Source organism: Globicephala melas, chromosome 1 (genome assembly GCF_963455315.2).
Source record: "Globicephala melas chromosome 1, mGloMel1.2, whole genome shotgun sequence".
Taxonomy (NCBI): Eukaryota; Metazoa; Chordata; class Mammalia; order Artiodactyla; family Delphinidae; genus Globicephala; species Globicephala melas.
In genome coordinates, this window is record NC_083314.1 from 176395133 (window position 1) to 176410956 (window position 15824).

General features: G+C 52.1%; 1 protein-coding gene across 1 annotated transcript in view; it reads right to left on the reverse strand.

Annotated features, from left to right (window-relative positions):
• Nucleotides 1-7595, reverse strand: part of TMEM51 (transmembrane protein 51) — a 44734-nt gene extending 37139 nt beyond the window's left edge. Inside the window, exon 1 of the mRNA XM_030877827.3 lies at nucleotides 7374-7595. The gene's annotated coding sequence lies outside the window, so the exon portion shown is untranslated. The remainder of the gene's footprint in view (nucleotides 1-7373) is intronic.
• Between the last annotated feature and the right edge of the window lie 8229 nt (nucleotides 7596-15824).

Genomic DNA, 15824 nt, shown 5'->3' on the forward strand with positions numbered 1-15824 from the left:
ATCAAGGTTAACACCCCCAATAAGTCATGCTGACATAGTGGAAATCTTGACATAATGTCACGAGAACACTTCACCTCTGCAGTATTCTTTCCTCAAACCTCAGTCTAATCATGAGAAGACACCAGACAAACCCAAAGTGGGGGACATCCTACAAAACACTGACCAGTACTCATCAGAGCTCTCGAGGTCATGGAATTCAAGGAAAGACTGAGAAACGGTCACAGATCAGTAGAGATGAGGGGATGGAGAACTAAACGCAAGGTGGTGTCTTGGACCAGATCCTGGAGCAGAAACATGACAGTGGGAACGCTGGTGAGATCCCAGTGAAGTCTGTCGTTTAGCCAGCAGCAATGTGAATTTCTTAGTTTTGATACGTACACTAGGGTCATGCACAATGCCCTTCACCTCTCCAAGTTTTGCTTTTGGTTTTGGTTTTCTAGACAGAAAATTCATCAAAGTTCGTGGCTATGGGTGGGGAAGGAAAGTGAGGTGGGAAGCGGTTCCTGGTTCCTTCTGACCAAAGCACCGGGGTGCGGAGAGGGATCGGGGCAGCCGGAATGGTTCTGGAAAGGTAAACTGAGTCTAAACTCTAAAGAGTCCAGTCTTCAGAGCTTTGAAAGCGAAGGGGCTTAGCCCAGACTTGACCCTGCAGGCAGTGGGGAAGCGGCAAAGATTTCAGTTCAGTGCCTGATACGGTTATTGGTTTAGTTCCCTTGTTTGTTTCCTAATGTACGGACCCCTCCCCCAACCCAGTACGGTGTAAGCTCCAGGAAAGCAGGGACTGAGTCTCCCTTATGGAACATTTCCCCCCAAAACCCTGGACACCTGGCCTGTAGAGTGAACTCAGTGAATACTGGTTGAATGAAAGAAATCAAGTAAATGGTTTTTCCCACCCCTGCCCTTCACATCTAGTATCAGCCCATGTGAATTAAGCTCTCTTATGCCGCTGGGCCTTTGCACAGGCTGTACCTCTGCCAGGCACAGCTGCTGACCTTCTGCTCCCCCTTCGGATTTCAGCTGAGACTCTGCCCTTTCTGAAAATCCTTCCTTCACTCTCCAAGTCTGGGTTAAACCAACTCCTCCAAGCTCCTGGGTTTCCTTGCCACTGGTCAGCTGTATTGTAACGGTGGCTCCCGGGACCACTGGCCCATCGAGGGGGCGCAGCTGGCCTCTCAGGTCCCCACCAGCTCGTGACCAGCACGCAATGCTAGCAGCACATTCGTTTAAAATGGCAGCTCTTGGCAGCCAAAGACAACTTCCTCCCCACTCCCCATGGTCTAATTTGCATTTGTCAGTGTTTGAAAACAATTACCCAAAGGCAACTCCAATATATAATCCCTACCCACCACACTGCAGCTAATGAAGCTGTAATATATGGAGTCTGAAAGTGTGAGTGTTTTGTTTTTTATCATATTCCCCCCATGCCCAAGTTTCAGGAAACCATGTCCACATCCTAACCAACACAAGCCCGGCCAGTCGGGGTGGGGAAAATGTGGAACAAGGGTAACGAAATTCTGTCTCTCCTTTTCTCTCCCAGACCAGCTGTGAAGAGGAACAACTGGCAAAGACAAAAAATTCACCAAGCATTAGAGCCACGTGGTTCGACATCTTGAATAGAAAAAATAGCAGAACCTCCTGGAGGCATCCAGAATTATACATCATATGAGACCACAATCTCAAAAAAGGACCTCTCTCACTGGTGAATTCTCATCCTGGTTCTGCCAAGATTTGCTGGGTGACCTTGGGCCCATCGCCTGTAGGATGTTTCCATTAGGGAAGCTCTGGGGACATTAAACAGGCTTAACCAACCCTGTGATGTGTTTTAAATGCTGGCATTGAACAAATGACTGTTTTGTGCATTGTGCAATTTAAGCTGGACCACTGGCACGACAGTTACAGTCATGATGATAAACATGAATTCCTAGCGCACATACCAGTGTGGCCCAGAGGAGAAGCAGGCTGCAGGGCCAACGTGTGTCTCCAGCCAGGAGCTCTGTCTGATACTGACTTTAGTGCCTCATCTGAAGACCCTCATCAATGTGAGAGGCCTCAGAGCCCTCACCTGCTCCGCACAGGCCTCAGACTCTGTTTTCTGGCCTCAGTTTCTTCTAAGAATCGAGGTGGCTAGACCAGCAGCGGTTTCGTTTTCTTTTTAAAGTCGCAGAATCTCTTTAAAGGGATCCTTCGCACCATGACATCTTTAATATTTGTAAGCAGAGTTTCTGCCCAGCTGGCCCTGCTTCCCACCACTCAGCCCTGTCCCCACAAACCCCTGAGTTGCTTCTAGGACCTGTCCAAGGAATCCCAAGTTTCCCAGGGTCACCATATAAAAACCAGTGAGGGACTTCCCTGGCGGTCCAGTGGTTAAGACTTCGCCTTCCAATGCAGGGGGTGCAGGTTTGATCCCTGGTCAGGGAGCTAAGATCCCACATGCCTTGCAGCCAAAAAGCCAAAACATAAAACAAAAGCAATATTGTTAACAAATTCAGTAAAGACTTTAAAAATGGTCCGCATCAAAAAAAAGAAAAATCTTTAAAAAAAAAAACCCAGTGAACCGGAGCCGGGTCTTTAGTTGTGACACTCGGGATCGTCGCTGCAGCATGTGGGATCTAGTTCCCTGACCAGGGATCGAACCTGGGCCCCCTGCATTGGGAACGTGGAGACTTAACCACTGGACCACCAGGGAAGTCCCCAAGATCACGACTAGTATTGACAATTTACATGGCATTAGCAAGGCTTCAACCCTGTTAGAGGATGAGAGACGCCAGGAAATCCTGTCCCCAGGGTGGGGTGACTGACCTTATCACCTGAGTCGGTAACAAATTCTCTGCACGTCTTTGCCATCTTTGCCTCTCCAAGAGGTAGGGCTTGGAGACAAGCAACCCAAATTCTGATTTTTCGAGGGACCTGCCCTTGCCACCCCAGTGCCTAGTCCTGGGGAGATTTGGGGAAAGGGGTGATAAAAACAGGGTGGAAGCACCTGGTTAGGTTAAAACCAACACAGCAAAAGATCAGAAGAAACGAAGCTCTCTCCCTCCCTCCTAGAATCTTGGGATCACACCCACCCCACCCCTGATGGCTGATGTCCCCCATTTCTAAGAAGCTCACTGAGAATCAATGTTTGCATTAGATTTGGTAAACACAGCCCTTTCCCCAACAGCCATGGTGACGGTGACCCGAGAAGTGGCCCCCTGAAGTCCCACAGTGGTAATTTGCATAGCGTTACAGAATTTGGGCTACTGGAGCGTTCTGATTTTGGCCACAAAATTCTGGCCTCCTAAGTACCTTCCAGTCATCACATGGTAGAAGCACGTGAGACTGGCAGGTTAGAACCGGTGTGAAAAAACCGTCACGTGGGGAAAGTACACATCGTGATTGATGAATTGGAAGACCAGGATATGAAATAGCAGAGCAGGCAAGCCAGCAAACAAAAAAAGTCTGAATAAGACACCACCGTGGCGACAGTGGTTGTCAGCGTATCGTGATGTTTTCCTTCCGAGTTTTCTACAATCAGCATGTACTTCCTTTGTAACCTGGGGGAGAAAATAACTTCAAGAGCCTGTCTATCCGGGGTACATGATAAAGTAGGGTTCAGGGAGCAGCAAGTAAGTTTAATCACTAGTTTAGTCCCTGGCGTGAAAGTCAGTTTGAAGAGATAGGTCCTGAAAACGTCAAGATACGTATACTCCTTGCCTTCCGGGGGCCCCAGCGTTTACTCCTTCTGGACGTGTGACTGTGGGTACCCCCCAAATTCCTGGCAGTGTGGAGTATAGGGAGAAAGGGGCCCTTGCAGGAGGAGTGTGCTCTGTTTTGTTTTTTCTTCAAGAACCATCCTCAAAGTCATTCAAGACAGAATCGGGCATCTTGGGTTCTAGCCCCAGCTCTGATCTCAGGCCCGTCCTTTCCCTTCCCCCTTCCCTAGGCCTCAATCTCCCAGTTCGTGAAACAAATGGAGTGGACTTTCGGATGGCTAAGGTCCCTTCTGGCTCCAATATTCTAAGAGCTAAAGGAACCAGCACTCAGGCTGAAGGGCTGCTATGTCTGAGAAATCTAGGGCAAGAGAGAATAAGGAAACTTTCAGCTGCTCAGCCCGAGTAAACGACACAGACTAGAAGGCGGGGGCCAGCCCAGCATCTTGACCCAGGGCTTGGGGCAGAGGCGAGGGAGGAGCAGAGGATGAGCCTGAGGCACTTAGCAGAGATCCCCGGAGCACGACCTCAGGCCAGCGTCTCGGGGCTGTCCAGGAAGGGTAGGGCAGTGTGGGTGGCCTGGAGCAGGCAAAGCCAAACAAGTGACCCGTTTCTCCGCGGAGCCAGAGCTCCCAGCACGGTGGCTGGTGCACCAAAGCCTCAATCCAGAAGAAAGGAGGAAAAAAAACATCACCAGGCTAAACGGGGCCACCTGTCCAAACTGGGGAGGAGCAAGACAGATGCTGAGAAAATCTCCCACCCTGGACTAACCTGGGGCCCTTAACAAGTCTTTGACTTGAACGTGGCCAGTCTCCTGGGATAATGCAGAGGAACCTAGATCCGGTTCTGCTGCTGACTTGCTGTGGGCCCTTGGGTGAGTTCCTTCCCCTCTCTGAGTTTTGTTTGTCAAATGAGAGGACATTCTAGGGTCCTCCCGTGGCAGGTGAAAGGCCGTGCATGGTCCACCTCCAAGTAAAGGAGACTTATAACCAGGAGAAGGATGCTCTTACAGCTGTCAATTGCAAAAACCAAAACAAAACAACCAAACAAATAAAAAACTCCTCTAAACTTCAGAGCAGACACAACAAAAGGGAAAGCAAAAGCCAGCAGCCAGAAGCAGACCCTTCACCCCATCCCCAGTCAGAAGGCATCTGAGATTAGGGAACTTTCCTGGCCCTTAGGGAGAAAACTCTCCTCAGTCCCTCGAATGAGAAGCCCAGAGCCAAAGGTCCTGGAGCTCTGGTCTCCTCCAGCCCAAGAGCTCTGAGGTCTTTACTGCCAGCCCTGCAGAGGGAGGAAAGAACATGTACCAGAACCGTGACCCAGGAAAACAGGAGCCCCCCCAAAGGGATAGGCTGCCCACTGCAAATGCCAACAGGAGATGGGCTGCTGACTCTGTCTCCAGCATTGCCACTCCTCGCATAGACGCAGACGCTCCTGGGGCTCGGGACTTCTCAAACCAGAGAGCTGGAAAGCCTCAGCTGGAGGGGCTTGGGCCCTGCTCTGGTAGAGGACAGGCTGGCAGTCTGAGCCTCACACTGAATCCACAGATCTCCTCCTTGACCAGTGGTCACATGCTAAGACCACCTCTGCCTCCTGTGCGGGGCACCAAGCCAGCTTCTTCATTCCTGATGCCTCCACCAGCCTGCGGGCCAGCCTCCTCTCCCCTAGCAGCCTTCTCCAAACTTCCATGCAGCCAGATTTATCTTCCTAACACAGCAACAGGATCAAATAACTCTCCCGCTTAAAGAGCCTGAACGGAATTTGTGTCTTTCTTGTCCAGCGATGTATACTGAGCACCTAGAACAGTGCCTGGCCCATAGAAGGCACACAGTCAACATCTGTGGATCGGTTCTAAGATGTCCACTGAATAAAGTCCCACCTGTGATGACCTCGCCCCACCTCTCCAGTCCAGTTCACTCCAGACCCTCCAATCCCTTTACTTCCCTGCATCCTCCCACAAACCCACCTGCCACTACCTGAGCGCCTCCCTCGGTCCAGCACACCTCGTGCACCTTCATACCTCCGTGCCTTTGCCTGTGCTGTTCCATCTGCCCAGACACCCTTCCTACCCTGTCCCCTTGAGACTCCACCTCACCGTTTAATTTACTAACGTTCTTTTCTTAGCAGGACCTGCTGGTACGCCTCACCCTGAGTTACTTTCTTTCTTCCATTCTTCCCTAAACCTGTACCATAGCTTCCTACAGAGTACTTGCTGTGTGCGAGGCATGAATGTCCCCCCTCACCCTAGGTTATCATTCCCACTGTACAGATGAAGAAACTGAGGCTCAGAGAGGCAAAGTGACACTGTGGGTCACACAGCCAGGGAGCGGTGGGGTCTGACTATATTGCCACCTCTTCACGACACGTGCCATTTACTACTCACTAGGCTGGGAACTCTCTGAGGTCCCTTGGCCCTGTATCCCCAGGGGGCTGGCCTAGGCCTCTGTGATACTCAAGAGGCCCTAATCATTGAACCACTGGCAGCTCAGGACCTTGTGAGGAACCGATGCACAGCCAGTCTCCTCCCCTTTCTCCCTCTTCTGCCTTTTCTCCCAATCTGGGAGATAGCTCTGGCAAGCTGGGGAGGGACACATTTGGAGGGAAAGGGGCCCCCTCCCAATTCCATTTGGCCCTATCAACTTAGGTCAAGATCCCTGTGTGACGTCTCCAAAGTGTAAAAGCCAGTCACAGGTCCCAGAGCCGACCCTTCACTAGGAAGGCCATCCTCGAAGTGACCCCCCTCAAAACGAAAGCCAGAAGCCAGCCTTAGAGGGCAATCCCTCTCCTGCCTCCCGCCAGGCTGGCTCCGGCCCCGCCCACCCCGCTCCGGCTACACCTGGGTTCCCAGCTCCTGGACCACCCGCAGAGTTAGCGAGGACCCGTCGCAGCTTCTCGGGAAACCGTAAGGACGTCCAGGTTTCCTGCACCCTCGTCCTTTGGCTAGGAAAGATTTCGCTCTGAAAGTGCCCATCCCTCTTAATCAGACTTGGCATTCTGGGCCACAGGGCTCCCTTCAGGGCGCAGACTAGATATCTGATTTGGACCTGAGTAGTATTGATACTTGCTCTGCGGCAAGCACTAATGCCCCACCTCGCCCCGGGAGGTTATCACTCCCATTTTTCTAGGTGAAGAAACCTGAGTTACACCCCATTGCTCACACTAATTTCTCACCCTTTGCCTCTAGTACCTAACACACACACGCGCGCGCACACACACACACACACACACACACACACACGAATCTATATCCCTTAAAAGTCTCCCTTTCCAAAAAGGAGTAAGGGATGGGGGAAAGGGCTCTTTCGGGCAGCGCCGGGTGGTTTCCTGGGACCTACTGAGAAGTTCTGCTCTAAGCACCGAGGGAAGGTGCCTCCTTGGCCAAGGGTTCGAAATCCGCCAGGCGGATGGCACCTGTCCCCGCCAACAGGGGGCCCGGAGGCCGGCTGCCTTCCACCAGGCGAAGCCAGCTGTCCTCAGCGCAATGCCCGGGAGCCGGGTGGTCCCTCACTGGCCCGGCGCGGCTCCAGAGGATGCGAGTACACAGTCCTCCCGCCGAAGACCCCGGGCAGGAAGCTCTCAGACGAACGGACAGACAGACCCAGATAGCCGTCGACTCCCCCCGGGGCCCTGTGGGGAACAATCCCTCCGCGGGGCACGGCGGGGCGGAAGGCGCAGACTCACCGGGGCAGCGGCTGGTCCAACTCTGTCTCGGTCGGGCGACCGGGGGCTGGGGGCCACACGACCCCGGCCCCCACAGGCTGCCTCCTACGGGTGCCGCGATCCCGGGGCTGGGGGCTCCGGGGAATCTCGGTCGAGGGAGCGCGGGGGCGGAGAGCGCACAGCCCGCTCTCGCACCGGGATGGGGACGCAGGAAGCGCGGCCGCTGGGCGCCGGCGTGCCGGAGGGAGGGACCGCGAGAGACGGAGGGCGGTGCCGGCCCAGAGCGGCCTCCGGCCCCGAGAGGCACCGCCCACCAGTCGACCCTCTCCGCCAAGCCCGGCCGTCTGCTCCACCCAGAGGCCCGGGGCGCCGAGCCCCAGCTGCGGAGGGCGGACACCCACTCCGTCCAGTCGCCTGGGGGAGGAGTGCGGGCCGGGGGCGCTGGGACGCATGAAGTTGGCTAAACCGGGGTGGGGGGCGGGGGGGGGGAGGGGACAGGGCCCTGACTCCTTCCACCCCCGCGGGGGACTGAGAATTGGATGTATGCGGGTAGGGTGGGGAGGGGCGTCTTGGCCCGGAGTCCGGGTTTTAAGGGTTAAGTAAGAGCAGAGATTCCCCACCAGGCCCGGTGGCTCAGCTCAGCGGGCCCGCCTGCCGCGCCTTTACCTGGTGAGGCGCTCACCTGGTAGCCGGTGCACCGGCCTCCCCACTCCCCCGCCCCTTCCTGGGGAGGCTGCCGCCTCCCTCTTCACCCTCCAGCAGGTTCAGGGTGCTGAGCCCCGCCTGCACCGCCCAGGGCTGGGGCCCTGCGAGGTAACTGATGGGCGGAGGTAAGAAAGGAGGAAGCGAGTTTTTGAAAAGCGAGTCTGTTCAGGCCCTCGACTCGGCTCCCCACCCGCTCCCGGGCTCCCTGGGCGCCCTCCGGGTCTCACACCTGGGCCTTGGTCGGGGTGGAGCCCATTCCAGGTGCCTGCACCCGCGCCCGGGATGGGGCCGCCCCGGCTCGGGTGTCTCCCCAGCTGGAGGCCCGTTCCCAGCTTTGCGGAGGACTTGCCCAAGGAAGCACCGGTTGGTGTCCTAACGACCAGGTGGCAGGGAGGTGGTCCGCCTCTGCTGAGAGCCCCAGAGCTGCTGCCCAAGGCCTGGCTCTGGGGAGGGTGAACCACAGCTTGGGAGGGCGACTCTAACCTGCGACCCTGCGTGGGGCCGCTGCCTGGAGGTTTGCTGTGGAACTGCGCTGCTGGGACCCAGCCCGATTCTAAACACAGAGGGAGAAGGTTGCCCTTCTCCTCTCTCAACCTTACATTGTTCTGAATTCCAAGACTGGGCAGGCCAGGGTCCATTTCTCCAGTGTGTGTCCAGCCCTTTGAAGTTCAAGTCCTGAGAAAAGCTGATAGGCAGCTGGCCGGGTGTCAGAGAATCTAGCTGAGGACAGAAGGCGCCTCCTACTGGGAATCTGCCCTGTCCAGGATGGAAAATAGACACCCTGCTGGTAATTGCAATCAAGCTCACTTACAAACTGCTGACTTCATGGGTACACATGGTCCCCATGTGTGTATACCTACAGAGTGGTCACATGTGGGTATTTTTTCCCGTTGTTGCTTCTTAATGGCAACAGTTCAACAGGCCCCTCGTGTCTATAAAGAAGCCAGTTTGGGGCTGTCCTGTGATTTGGGGGTGGGAAAGGCATTTAGAGAAACAGAGTAATGGTCTCCATAAGTACATCAGTAACTGGTATCCCTCACGTCCTTACTGCGGATCAAGCACCAGGTTACCACCTGCTGCCCTTGCACCACCTCATTTAATCCTAACAACCCTGGAGATGGTTATCAGTTATGCCCACTTTATAGAACAGAAAGCTGAAGCGTAAAGGGTTGAGGTCATTTGCCCAAAGTCATACAGCTGAGAAGGGTCAGGAGCTTGACCCAAGTTGGTCCCCTCCAGAGTCTGTGCTCTCCCTGCGATAGAAAAATCACTTGTCATGTTCTGGGCCCTGAGACAAGCTTCCTCTGCTTTTCCTATCTGTCACTCAGGAAGAAGACACCAGTGTCGCACTCTGCATAGCGGTGTCATTTTTTACAAGTCTGCCTCCTGCTCTCCTGAGGACTGGGACCCCTGCGCCCCCATACTGGCCCCCTGCAGGTGCTTAGTAAATATTTGCTGGATGAATGAAAGCCCCAAATAATAACATTATCTTAGCAAATGGGGAGAACCTTTGTGTAGAAGGGACCTGTGATAACAGGCTCCCATTTGAGAGCTGTGCGTATCCACTGCAAAGTTTAGACAATGAATTTGGGAAACTTCCAGGCTCTGAAGGAGTGATGGGAAACAGTCACATAGCTCTCAGATAAGACCAGGAATCTGGTTTTCATTTCACTCTGCAAGACCAACTTTGGAGAGGCCTGGACTGCGGGTGATCATTTCAGACAGCTGTTCCAGCTCCTACCCAGAGGCCAAGGGCCTCAGTACTTTTCCATGCCAGGGACCAACTCCAGAGCCGCCCTGCTCTGTTGCACACCCAACTGGGCAGGTCTCGTCTATCTGAGAAAATCATCTTCAGAGTGTTCCTTTTAGGCAGGCTGACACTGGCTAATCTGGGGAGAGGCTGGAGAAACTCTCAAAGCTGAGCCACAGGCAGAACCCAGAAGCTGGCAAAGGAACCATATTTCTCTTTGTCATCCTCCCCTTCAATCCTTCTCCCTCTATGTGGTTAGTTTCTCTGAATCTTCCCAGGTTCTCTATGTCCCATTGAGGAGCCTGACTTAATTTAACTGCCACCTTATCCCACTGTCAGCTGACAAGGGCCTGAGACATGCCCTTGGGAAAAGAGCCAAAGAAATAAATCTAGAATGGTGGAACTTCTGTTACCTGTTACCATCATAGGCAATGGGGAAGATGACAGTTACCATTTACCGAGCCCTATGTTTCAAGTGCTCCACAAACATTGTGTTATTCAATCATCACAACAGCCTTAAAAGGAAAATTCTATTATTCCTGTTTTTCAGGTGAAGCTAAGACTCAGAGGAGTTACGTCCCTGGATCCATTAGCAGGTGGTAGAGCCAAGAATTGAACCAAGGTATATACTTGCTCGTAACAACTATGCTAGGAACCCCGTGTGGTAGGCAGAATGATGACCACCCAAAGATATTCACATCCTGATCTCCAGAACTTGTGAATATGTTAACTTACATGGCAAAAGAGACCTTGCAGATGTGATTGAGTTAAGGATCTTGAGATGGGGAGATTATCCTGAATTATCCTGGTGGACCTGATGTGATCACAAGGGTTCTCATAAGGGAGGCAAGAGGGTGGGAGTCAGAGATGCGACACTGAAAGCAGAGGTCAGAATAATGCAGTTGCTGGAGGGGGCCATGAACCAAGGAATGTGGGCAGCCTCTAGAAGCTGGAAAAGGTCAGGAATGGATTCTCCCCTAGACCCTCCAGCAGGAGCACAGCTCTGCTGACACCTAAATTTTAGCCTAGCGAGACCGATTTTGCACTTCTGACCTCCAGAACTGTCAGATAATAAATTTGTGTTGCTCATAGCCATAGAGTTTGTGGTAATTTGTTACAGTAGCAATAGGAAACCAATACATCCTGCAAACTCAGCCACGTGGGCAGATGTTTATTTCACCCACCTTTTCAGCTAACTATTCACTGTAAAGCTCTTCTCATGTGAGGCACCATGATACAACCTGTATCATAGATTTAGAAAGAAGGCAGGATTTCATCAGATCTCTCTTTGGTTTCTGAATCCTCTGCCACTTATGAGCTGTGTGACCTTGGGCAAATGTCTCATCCTCTCTGAGCCTCAGTTTCTTCATCTGTAAAAAGAGTGATGCCAATAATACCTATTTTTCAGGACCAATATGAGGATTAGGTGAACCAGAATGTGAAAAAGTGCCTTATAAATGGTCCAGTGACATCTGAACATGAGTCGTTTGGGGCATTAACTTGTCCAGCTCTGAAAGTCTGGATTTGAGGAGGACTGGATGCTGTTCCGAGCATTTCCTGGCGTACATTTTGACTTGCTCTGCCTGAGTGAGCAAGTAACTAATTTAAAATATTCGACTGTCTCTGGTCAGTGACTGACCACAATCTGTTATAAAGTAAGGCTGAAAAATTCACTTAGAGGAAGAGATCATCTTGCAGAAGAACTCACATGTGTGCTCAAGAAGATGTGTTCAAGGATTTCCATTGCTGATTATTTATAATGGTGAAAAATCATTGTCAAGCTAAATGCCACCAAAAAGAGATAAGCTAAATGCCACCAAAAAGAGATATGCTAAATTAATTATGGTGCAGGCTCATACTGGAATACTATGCAGTCATGAAGAGAGAAGGCACTATCTCACAGGGATGAATATCCAAGATGGACCATTAACTGAGAAAAGCAAGAGACCAAGAATTTTGATGCCACACAAATGGTGTTTTTGTTTGTTTGTTTGTTTGTTTTTTGCGGTATGAGGGCCTCTCACTGCTGTGGCCTCTCCCGCTTGCGGAGTATAGGCTCCGGACGTGCAGGCTCAGCGGCCATGGCTCACGGGCCCAGCTGCTCCGCGGCATGTGGGATCTTCCCGGACCGGGGCACAAACCCGTGTCCCCTGCATCGGCAGGCGGACTCTCAACCACTGCGCCACCAGGGAAGCCTACAAATGGTTTTTAAAACAGATGGAGACACATGTATTTGACTACGCATAGAAAGTGTTCAGGAGGGACCAGACCAAACCAAACCGTAGTTACCTTTAGAAATTGAGAAGAGGTGTGTGTGTGTGTGTGTGTGAGAGAGAGAGAGAGAGAGAGAGAGAGGGAGGGAGGGAGGGAGAGATGGAGGAGGTAATTATTATTTTTTTCAAAAAGAATGTATTAAATTTATAATAAAACTTAGAAAAAATAGGGGGGCCAGGAACCACCTGTATGGTCCACCAAGAGCACACCCTCCTTTGTCTGCCCCTGTGTCTTCCCTTTCTTGCTGTGATCTTTCCCCGTCTGCCACTCTTCCTTTGCTCAGTTCTGAGCAGATGACCCCCTCTTCCCACCTTTACTCATTTCTAAACGCTGAGGATCTGAATGATGTCTCTACCTTGTGACTCTTGCCAAAGTCAGCAGTAAAACACGTACCATACTTGTAACCTGACCTTCACCTGGAGTGGTTCACGTTAGTCACCTACCCGGAAAGGATGTGTATGGCTTGCAGGCATTACCCATGACATACTGGCCCAACCGCTCTGAAGGTTTAATCAGGTCTGCACGGTGAGAAATTGTGCTCATGTAGTGCAAAGTGAAATTGGATAATTGGACAATTTGTTTAAATAAAACAACTTCATCCCGTTGCCTGAAATTTTTTTGTTCAAGAAATACATCTCTTCCTGAGTTACCAGCTTAATGGGGCCTGTGTAGATGGATCAGATGGCCCAGAATGGAGCTGGTGAGGGCATCATGGCTTTGGGGTACAGGTTTTTGGGACACCTGAGCACAGAGAACCAGCAATCCTTCCTCCTTATCACCCCATATTCCTCTGTGCCCCACCCTGTAGAACCTTCCTCTAGATCTCATAATCATCAGTCAGTTCATCCAGCTACTTCCTAACTGGGCTCCCAAGCTCTCGCCCTTGAATCCATTCTCCCCGTTGAATGGTCAGCGGTGTGAAACACAGATCTGAGCAACGGTTCCCCACTGCCCTCGGCATCCAGTCCAGACTCCTTGACAAGGACACACGGGGACTTCATAATCAGGTGGCCCTTCTGATGTGCTCAGCCTCCTTACTCACGCTCCCTCAGGCTCCCTCCTCTGTCGCTCTCTCTTCCTGTGGGTCCCTTTTCCATCAATGATGAAACCTTTCCCAGAAGCTCCTAGGAAAGTTCCTTGATCGCTCCCTTGCCGGAGCTGGCTCACATGACTACTCCTAACCCCATCGCAGCGAGAACCCTCCAGACTGGGGTAGACTCTTGGGATTGACCTGGAGTCACTTGGGGTTGGTGCAGACACCTGAGACAAAAGGAGGATTTGCCAACAGAATGAAGAAGCCAATGACTGTTGGTAGCCCCCGGCAGACACCTATAGCAGGCACCATCAGTATAGGAGGGCCTCCATGTTGGGCTGGCACATGCCAAACCAGCAAAGCCCTCTGCAGAGAGAGTGGGAGAGAGATGCTTCCGGGATTCCTGCCGGCCTTCCAGTTCTTCAGGCTGAGCAGTATTCCTGTTCTGCCGAGTTTCCTTTTTACTTAAACTAGTCTGATGAGTTTCCATTGCTTGCAACAAAAGGACCTTAAGAGAATCCCTTGGAAGCTTTTGCAAGCAGCCTGGAAGCAGGGCCAGAGACCAAGCACAGGTGCCCTGATCCTCTCCCAGTTAACTAACTGCATTGAAACCACCAGCAGCAAACACAAGGGCCCTGTGGGACTTGGATTTCAAGGAAAGACATCCACCTCTAGGATAAGTAAATAGCAGTAGCAGCCACCATTCATACAGCGCTGACGGTGTGCCAGGCAGTGTTCTACCCACCTTACAATTCCTGTCTCATTTAATCATCCTCATAACCACATGAGGAAGGTACTAGAGTTCCCCCATTTTACAGATGAGGAAACTGAGACACAGAGAGGTTAAGTGACCTAATCAAGGTCACTCAGCTGGTAAGTGGGGGGGGGGGGCGTCTGCCTATGATCCTAATGTGCCTGGAGCCTGTGCTCCCACCTGCTTTTCTACCCTGGTTCTCATGTAAGTGGTGTTTATGAAACCCTGAGGGACTCCTTGATCCAGGTTCAGAAGATGGAAGATGAACAGGGGGACAGAGATTCAGCTCCCCTGGCTGAGAGGGGCCAACAGGAGGAGCATGGCCGTGTCTTCCACACCTGCTAGGGTCCTGGTGGCCCATTCCTTCCACCCAGGCTGCCACAGTGGGCTAATATTTGGTGATATTGATGAAAGTTGTTTTTCTCCCTTTTGCTTTTTTCCAGACCTTGGCGCTTCTTGCTTTGGAGGAAGACTCAATTCATCAGGAAAGCAGAGATAACCCTTTTGAATTTCAAGAACAAGGACTTTGAGTTGCAAGAACATGGCCTTTGAGTTTCAAAAGAGGAAGGCCTGGAGGCCTCTGGGCATAACGTTTATGTCATTAACAAAATGTTTGGAGACTGAGACCCAAGAGCCATTTCCCTCAAGCCAGTTAAGGTCAAAGGGGGGGGGGGGCAGGTAGAGGGCAGAGTTATGAAGATGTGGGTCTCCAGAGAGATGAGGCGTGACCAAAGCAGCGGCCCTGTGCTGTCTGGGGGAGGGAGTGTGGATTGGGGACAAGCCTCGGAGAATGTCTCCCCTTACCCAGCGTGGCACGGGAAGGGAAGGGATGGTCACATAGAGTGATTGGCAGAGGGGCTGAGACGGCCTTGCAGGGCTTTGCCAGGCCCTGCCAACGTCTCCCGTGTGCCCAAGAGGGCAGAAGAAGCTGAGAGAAGAAAGAGAGAGAAGTTGGGCCTGGAGATGGATTCCAGGAAGCCTGGGAGGGCACACCTGCCTCCTGGAAGACAGAAACGAGGCCACCACAGCAGGTGCCAGAAAAGACCGGATCGCCCCTGCCCCCTACCCAGGTCTGGCCCTATGGGAGCACCTCCTCTCCCCATATAAGAAACATAGACACAATCCAGAACAGGAAGTAGGGAGACTCTGATTAACTATCATTTCTTCCACCCAGAAGTGAAGTAGAAATTAAGTCTCGTTTTGAAAACTGAAGTTATGTTTCTTGTGCGCTTTATGGCGTGGATTGAATGTCCAATCGTTTCCCTGCTGCTCCTCAAAGGGCTGGGCGTATTCAGCCCCGCCCTCTTGTACATTTCTACCTGAAGGAGGGGATTAACAAGGTTCTTCAGGAGAAGCAGAGGAGGCAGAGCACAGAACGGAGGAATAGGACTCCTACCCCTTCTGCATCACCAGTCTCTGTCTTCGACCATTTCTGCTGTCCCTGCACCCTCGTCTCCTGCAGAAAATCCTCCCAGCACCGATATAGAGGAGGTGATGGTTCTTTGTACTTATTTCATAAGGACCCTCCATCAGCCCCCAACCAACAATGTACCTACTCTAACCATACCTGTCAAGTACATGATTGTGTCGGCTTGGGTGGAAGTTCAACATGACACTACGTTGTCTGGGTAGCTGTTGTCTTTGTCCGTGACTCCTATGGCTACTTTTTTTAAAAAAATAGATTTATTTATTTTATTTTATTTATTTTTGGCTGTGTTGGGTCTTCGTTGCTGCGCACGGGCTTTCTCTAGTTGCGGCGAGCGGGGGCTCCTCTTCGTTGCGGTGCGTGGGCTTCTCATTGCGGTGGCTTCTCTTGTTGCAGAGCAGGGGCTCTACGTGCACGGGCTTCAGTAGTTGCAGCACGGTGGCTCAGTAGTTGTGGCTCGCGGGCTCTAGAGCGCAGGCTCAGTAGCTGTGGCGCACGGGCTTAGTTGCTCCGTGGCACGTGGGAACTTC